The sequence below is a fragment of the Cornus florida genome, unplaced genomic scaffold (assembly GCF_030987335.1).
Source record: "Cornus florida cultivar Cherokee Brave unplaced genomic scaffold, ASM3098733v1 CherokeeBrave_3.0.0_Hap2_Chr04, whole genome shotgun sequence".
NCBI lineage: Eukaryota > Viridiplantae > Streptophyta > Magnoliopsida > Cornales > Cornaceae > Cornus > Cornus florida.
In genome coordinates, this window is record NW_026775574.1 from 14,203,104 (window position 1) to 14,211,621 (window position 8,518).

Consider the following 8,518-nt stretch of genomic DNA (forward strand, 5'->3'; position numbering starts at 1 on the left):
TTGAAGAAATTATTCATTGCAACGATGACGTAGTGCAACGGACGGCTACAAACACTTCACCAAAACACATATATCAGCTTTTTAGTTCTATTGTAGGTCCACTTTGCTTTGGTGGAATATTTGTAACCGGCTGTTGCACTACGTCATCATTACAACAGTTGTAATGAATAATTTTTCCAATTTTTAAGCAAACAAGAACCCGAATGCTGAAAAGACTAAAGTGCCCCTCTATAATTGAATAAAAAAAAGGTTAAAAAAATAATTAATTGTGAAATGACTAAAGTATCCCTCTTTTTTTTTCTTATTCTTATATATAAGGGCATTATTGGAAGAGAAAATAATATTTTCAAAATTTTATATCTTAAAAATGTCATGTGATCAACATGTTGTGGTCTGGCGGTATTAGGCCCCTACTTTCTAAAGTGAGGTTAGGGATTCGAACCTCAGTGGAGGCATGTGTGTGTGAGTATTAATTAAGAAAAAAAAAAAAATTGTCATGTGCAATGCACATAATTAAATTTATAATTAAAACTGTGGCCTTGAGTCCTTTAATCATTTTTTTCAAAATTAACACACTTACATATACCAAAAAAAAAAAATTAAATGCTGCGTTTGGTGTGTAGAAATGTAATGAAATACAAGTAGGAATGAAATGAGAATGGGAATGGAATGGAATGGCTATCCTCATTCTATTGTTTGGTTGTAAATATAAAATATATAGGAATGGGATAATAATAACCATTAGGCTACGTTTAGTGTGCAAGATAGAATGGAATGATTATTACCATTTTATTTTTTGGTTGACTATCATTAAATTTGGAATGGAATGATTTTTTTCAAAAATACCCTTTTCATTGGCGTATATTACTTTTTAAGATTATGAATTATGGGATGTTATAAGATGCCCAATACTGCCATTGAAAAAAAATAACGAAAAACCTTAAATAAAATAAAATATTATTTTTAATGAGATATTAATCTTAATAAATAAGTGCAAAAATTTTAGAATTGGCTTTAAATCTTGCACGGATTCAAGTTTTACAACTAAACCAATCCACCATGATTGAAGACACAAACAAATTTGTCAGTACAATTTTATCCAAAAATTGGTTGAATACTTAACCTAAGAAGCTAATGTAAAGGCTATATATATATATATATATATATATATATATATATATATAATATAGTTGAAGGTCATGCAACTTTTTGTCAATGACGGGGTATATTCAGAAGAGATAGAAGGTGAAAGACCTTTATCACGTCTAATAAAGAAGCTTGAGAAACGTGAAAAATGGAATGTGAAAGATTTTTTTGTTTATGCAAAAGATATTTAGCTGTTATTAGAATGTGATGAATGACTTATTAGGAATATTACAAAAATATTTAATCTTACTATGGAATGGAATGGCCATTCCATAGGTTTAGTAATGGAATGGATTTTCATTCCCTGGAATGAATTTTCATTTCAATCGAACGATCATTCTATTCCATTCCTGCACACCAAACAAATGAATGGTTGGAATAGGCATTACATTTCATTTCATTCCCACACACCAAACATAGTATTAATGTTTGGTTGGAACAATTTAAAATTTAAAATGTAATAAATTTCAAATTGAGTTCTCCAAAATATATCTCTTAATAACAAATAAATTAAATTAACAAAATGGTATTCTTCTATAATTTTTTAAAAAATAAATGGTGGTAGTGGCGGTTGTGGAAGTGGAAAGCAGTAGTGGTGTAAGTGGTGGTGTTGGAAGGCGGCGGCGGCGGTGGAAGGCGGCAGTGGTGTTGGTGGAAGGCGGCAGCATTATTGTGATGGTGGAAGAAAATAGTGATGTAGGTGACGGTGGTGGAAGACAATGGAGGAGACTGTAGTGGTAGTGGTGGAAGGTAGTGGAGGTGGCAGTGGTGGAAGACAGTGACGATGGTGGTGGAAGACAGTGGAGGTGGCGATGGTGGAAGGGGTGGTGGTAGCGGTGACGATGGTGGAAGGAGGTAGTGGTGGTGGTGGAAGGCCGTCACAACGATGGTAGTGGTGGAAGGTCATGACGGTGGTGGTTGAAGGCGGTAGTAATGGAAGGCAGTGGCAATGGAAGGTGGTGGTTGTGGTGAAAGGCGGCGGCGATGGTGGTGATGGAAGGTGGTAGCGGTGGAATGTGGTAGCGATGGTGAAATGCGCTGGTGTTAGTGGTGGCGGTGGTGGAAGGTAGCGGTGGTGAAAATAGTGGCAGTGGTGAAAGGCGGTGGCGACGGTGGTGGTGGAAAGTGGTGGGCAGTGGTGAAAGTTGATGGCGGTAATAGAAGGCAGTGGTAATGGTGGAAGTCGGTGGGGATAAAAGGCGGATGTGATTGTGGTGAAAGGTGGTAATGGTTTTAGGACTTGGAATATATGGGTTTTGGTGAAAGTTCCCTTCTTAGTTGGGTACATTGATACATATTAGCCATTATTTAATTAGCCATAGCTAAGGGGTCCTAGAATAAAAAAAAATTAAGAAAACAATAAAAGTACATTATATATATATAAATTAATATAATATAATTTAAATATAAAGGAATAAATCACTTCCTGCATGTCCAGACAATCAAATGGGGCACTTGCACGTACCACATGCAAGTACCCGGGTATTGTATATATATTTTTTTTCAAAGAGAGAGCCTCCTAAGTACCCAAGTGGCATAAAAATGATATAATTAGTAAATTTATATAGGCGAGGAGGTTTTGCTCAATATGCGAAAATCTAGTTCAAGACCAGCCTAATCCTAAATTCAACAAGTTATTAGAAGCATTTAGTCCAAATAGTATAATTTTTCCTCAAAAGAAAGGTTGAGAGTTCAGAAAGGAAGGTACCAAAGTTTCGAACAACAATCGGAGATATTATATCAAAAAGGGAAAATTTAGAAAGAAAAAAAGAGCAATCACAGTTTAAAGCTGAGAAATTTGAATATATAATTTTTCAGTCTGGATAACAAATTCACAATGGAGATCATGAAGTAGCAGAAGCAGAAACAAAGGAACAAGTTAGAAACAAAAACGTAGAGCAGGTCAGCCTAGAAATCTCCTCATCTTCTGGCTTTTGGATGGCACAAAAAGATTAATCAAGTGAAACTCTAACCTCTGGTTCTGCAGCTTTGGCTTCTTTCACCTTTAAAGCTGTCCTCACCTGCACCAGATATTAACTTTCATAACTCATACATGCTTCTATACAAAAATTAAAAAATTAAAAGAAGCTGAAAGAAACATAAAGCGGTTAAATATCTTGGCAAACTGGGAGGAAATTCAAGCTGTTCCTCATTTTTCTGCTCATTGTTAAAAGGGTTATGGCAAGCAACAAGCAGAATAGTAGACCCAATTGCAACAGCACAATACTTACTGTTTCGCATCAACATGCACCTCACATTTTCTCTTCTTACCTGACCATTCTTCATCTATTTACTGTTTTGCATTTTATGAAACAAAACAGTACCAATAACTACAAGTTTTTTTTTTTTTTTTTTTTTTTTTTTTTTAAATCATCAATCTATGTTGCAAAAATAGGATGAGAATAATACAAAAGGCGATTCCAGAAATATGAGAATTACCTTTCAGGAGAATTCATTATCTCGTAGTAAAAGACAGAAGTTGAGAGCAAGGCCAAGACGGATGGGGTGTGTTGAAGGGAGACTTGTATTTGCAGTAGCAGAAACAGCCTAAAAAGGAAATAGCAAAAAGAGGACACATCAAGTGAACGAACAGAAATATATGTCAATATTCATTAATTCACCATGCATTTCTATGTATAGAAAAGTTAAAGAGTCGTGTCAAAAGATGTGCACGTGCCTCATAGCCTTTCAGTAGTCTCACTGCCTCCTTACATGTGCACCACCCTTATAAAAGATGTGCAAAAACAGTGGAAATTCACTATGACCCTGCAAGTGAGACCCTGGAACAAATGAACAGCCCACCTGTATAATAGATGCATGGAATATATATATATATATATATATATATATATATATATATATATATATATATATATATCTTAAAACAACTATTCTCTTATATAATATAATTTAGAATATATTTCAATATGATTTATAGGGATAATTTATTCTATTCCACAAGAACTTAAATCTTCATAATCCAAAATCATTCAATGTTTTCACAACCGATAAAAGGTTTCCCAACCATCGGAAAGAATAGACTATTACCACACAATTTCTATACCAAAAATACATGCAAAAACATCATTAAACAACTCTTCAAGACTTGAACTGCATACGAATACTATCAGTTAACAATTCAAACCATATCAAGCATTGTTGGACAAAACTCTGGACACAATAACTCGAAAAATACATAGTCAAATGGTAAAGCACAACAATGCCCATCTTCATTGAGGCCCAAAGTGTTCAAAAGCATTAAATCTCAACCAAACATCACAATGTTGGACGAATCCCAATAAACATAATCACATAAATCCAGCAGTGAAACATGCAATCTCCTACATACATCAACATCGAACAGCACAACCTAACTCTCAATTAAACAAATCGATCCAATACAAGTAACTCAATCGATCAATGTTGTACCCGGATCTCCCAAAAAAAGAAATAATCTTTTCAAAATTGGTAGAATCAAAATTGTATCAAAGCAACGAAACATAGCTATACTCGTCATTATACAATTTCATACCTAAACACAATGCTGAAACATCAAACAAACAGATCCACATCAAGATCAGTGTTTCTTAACAATAGATTTTGTTTTTTAGTTTGGGGGCACAAATCCATATCCCTAAATTCAAAATTCAAAATTCCACCTAATCCGAAATTTTCTAGCAATAAAATACCTCAATCTTCAGGTAAATCGGAGGTCCAAAGAGTAAGGTTGTCTCTCAACACTTGCATAATCAGGGTGCTGTCCTTTTATGACTCCTCACTCAAATGTGTCTACTCTCCAATTGCCTTATCAAAAGCTTGTAATGGCAGAAACTGCAAGTTTAGTAACAAAAATAAATCGTCAATCTATGTCACAAAAATAGGATGAGAATAATACAAAAGCTTTCAAAATGTGATGCTAGGAATATAAGAATTACCTTTCGGGATAATTCATTATCTCGTAGTAAAAGATGGAGAAGTATAGTGCTAGACCAAAACAGATTGGGTGTGTTGAAGGGAGATCTGTATTTGCAATACCAGAAGCAGCTTAACAAGGAAATTGCAAAAAGAGGACACATCAAGTGAACGCAAAGTTAAAATGCATTAATTCACCATACATTTGTACGTATACGTCAATATGCATTATATGTCAATATGCATTAATTCACCATACATTTGTATGTATACGTCAATACGCATTATATGTCAATATGCATTAATTCACCATACATTTGTATGTATACGTCAATATGCATTATATTTCAATATGCATTAATTCACCATGCAAAATGCATACGTCAAAGAAGGGAACAGTCTTGTATGTTTCTATTGACGAAAATAGAGATGTTGAAAAGAACATATCAGATGCAAAATTCAATTATACAATGAGAAATGTTTGTTTGTGTTCATACCAAACAATGGATCTGAACCAAGCAAATGTTATCACCAACAGTCCTGGTCCCAACCCTGATTGAATCAATGAGCAAACTGTAAATTGAACAGTAAACAAACACTCTTGTACATCTATATACCACAAGAGAGACAGAGAGATTGTTTGTGTTCATACTTATAGTCTTATTGTGTTCATATTTTTTCCTTCATTGGCAAGAAACTCACATACTCATTTTTTCATCATCGTAAATATATATATATATATATATATATATATATATATATATATATATATATATATAAGATTTGAGTTTACAGAATAAACTGAAGACACCTATAATTCATTGATTCATTCTTAGCCACTTAACTGTGGCTCCAATCTTTTGCCCATGCTCGGGCTCAAACCCCTCCCCTACTCTTTGAGGATATGGAGGTTATACCGCTAAGCCAAAGGCTCTTTGATAAGTATGATTTGCATTACCAAACTAAATAAAAGAAGTAGTCGAGTCACATTGCCCTTCCCCAAAAAGGGAAGGGCAAAAGCATAAGTAGAGTCCACTGCCTCCTTGCATGTGCACCACTTGTATAAGAGAGGTGTGAAAAACATACAAAATTCACTAAGACCCTGCAAGTGAGACCGTGGAACAAATGACCTGCCCACTTGTATAATAGACGCGTGAAAAACAACTTTCTTTTATCTGCTCTGAAAACAACTACTCTCTTGTATGATATCTTTTTAAAATATACTCAATATGAGATCTGGAGATAATTTATTTTAATAAACAAGATAAAAGAGGATACTAATATGAGAAAAGAGTTGTAATTCATCCAAAAAACGAGTAAACTGCTACAGAGCAACTCATATCAAATAAGCACCAAAAATACTGGATTATCCAGGCCAACATAACTCGCATATTATGGTAGAATACAGTGGCTTCTCCGGAGCCAGAAGAGGGTTCCTCCTCTATCTTCTGGCAGTAACCCTTAATCAGCTAAACATTTTTCTCATTTCCCTTTGACTCTTCCTTCGGCTCAATTGAAGACATAATATGCCAAGATGCTCTCCTGGCACTTACAAAGTAGTTCAATATCTTGGCAAACTGGGAAAAAATTCAAGCTCTTCCCCATTCTTATTCTCATTTTTACAAGGGTTATGGCAAGCAACAAGCAGAATGGTAGAACCAACTGCAACAGCACAATATCTTCGCATAAACATGCACCTCACACTTTCTCTTCTTATCGTCATCAATTTAATGTTTTTCATTTTACTAAACAAAACAGTACTAAAAACTTGAGTGTGAAAACCAAGATTTGATTTGGAACGACCCACAAATTGTTTGTAAAAGATCCCAATTTGCATTGTATAAGAAGTCTTTCCAAACAGTAGAATAGAAATTTTAGACTCACACTATGTAATGCTTTTCTGAACAATAGATTTTGTTTTTTTAGTTTGGGGGCACAATTACATATTCCCAAATTCGAAATTCCACCAAATCCAAAAATATTTAGCTATAAAATACCTCAATCTAAAGGTAAATCAGAGGTCCAAAGAGCAAGGTTGTCCCTCAACACTTACATATTCAGGGTAAGGTTGTTCCTCAAGAGTATGACTCCTCACTCAATGTGTCTAACTCTGCAATTGCCTCATCAAAAGCTTGTAATGGCAGGTCCCGCAAGTTTAGTAACCAAAATAAATCATCAATCTATGTCACAAAAACTGGATGAGAATAATACAAAAGCTTTCAAAAGGTGATGCCAGGAATATAAGAATTACCTTTCAGGAGATTCATTATCTCGTAGTAAAAGATGGAAAAGTTGAGGGCTAGGCCAAGACGGATTGGGTGCGTTGAAGGGAGATTTGTATTTGCAGTACCAGAAGCAGCCTAACAAGGAAATAGCAAAAAGAGGATACATCAAGCGAATACAAAGTCAATATGCATTAATTCACCATATATTTCTATGTATACGTCAATACGCATTATACATCAATATGCATTCTAAGTCAATACGCAATAATTCACCATGCATTTCTATGTACATCAATATGCACAAATTCACCAGGCATTTCTGTGTATAGGTTGTCAAAGTGTCATGTCAATAGATGTGGACGTGCCTCATAGCCTTTCAGTGACTGTTCAGCAGCCTCATTCCTCTCCTGATCAGTCATAAAATTCAGCAAGATACCGGTAGTAGTCACCTCTCCTAAATTCAAATTAGCCAGAGCACAAGAAAATATAGACTTTGAGAAGAAAAGGAAAAAAAAAAAATAAATATATATATATATTAAGAATAAATAAAAAAGAAGTAGCAGAGTCACATTGCCCTTCCCTTTTGGGGGAAGGGCAAAAGCATAAGTAGAGTCCATTGCCTCCTTACATATGCACCACTTGTATAAAAGATGTACGAAAAACAAAGACAATTCACTAGGACCCTGCAAGTGAGACCGTGGAACAAATGAACTGCCCATTTGTATAATAGACGCGTGAAAAACAACTTCTTCTTCTTTTTTCCCAGATTTGAAAACAACTACTCTCTTGTATGATATCTTTTAAAAATATATTCAATATTATATCCGGAGTTAATTTGTTTTAATCAAAAAGATAAAAGAAGGTAATAATATGAGAAAAGAGTTGTATTTCATCCAAAAACTAGAAGTAAACTACTATAGAGCAACTCATATCAAACAAGCACGAGAAACGCTGGATTATCCGGGCCGACATAACTCACAATATTATAGTCGAATACAGTGGCTTCTCCAGAGCTGGAAGAGGGCTCCTCGTCTACCTTCTGGCAGTAACCCTTAAGCATCTTAACATTTTTCTCATTTCCCTTAAGACTCTTCCTTCTGCTCAATTGAAGACATAATACGTCAATATGCCCTCCTAGCAGCTATAACATTCTTGTATCCAAGAGAAAGAAGGTTCCGCTCCTCCGCACTCAGCTCAACATCAAGGTTTGCAACTTTCTTCATACTCTCAACCAT

The 8,518-nt window shown here is 34.8% G+C and overlaps 1 pseudogene; it reads right to left on the reverse strand.

Moving 5' to 3' along the window:
- Positions 1 to 4,045: 4,045 nt before the first annotated feature.
- Positions 4,046 to 8,518, reverse strand: LOC132302781 (14-3-3-like protein GF14 iota; annotated as a pseudogene).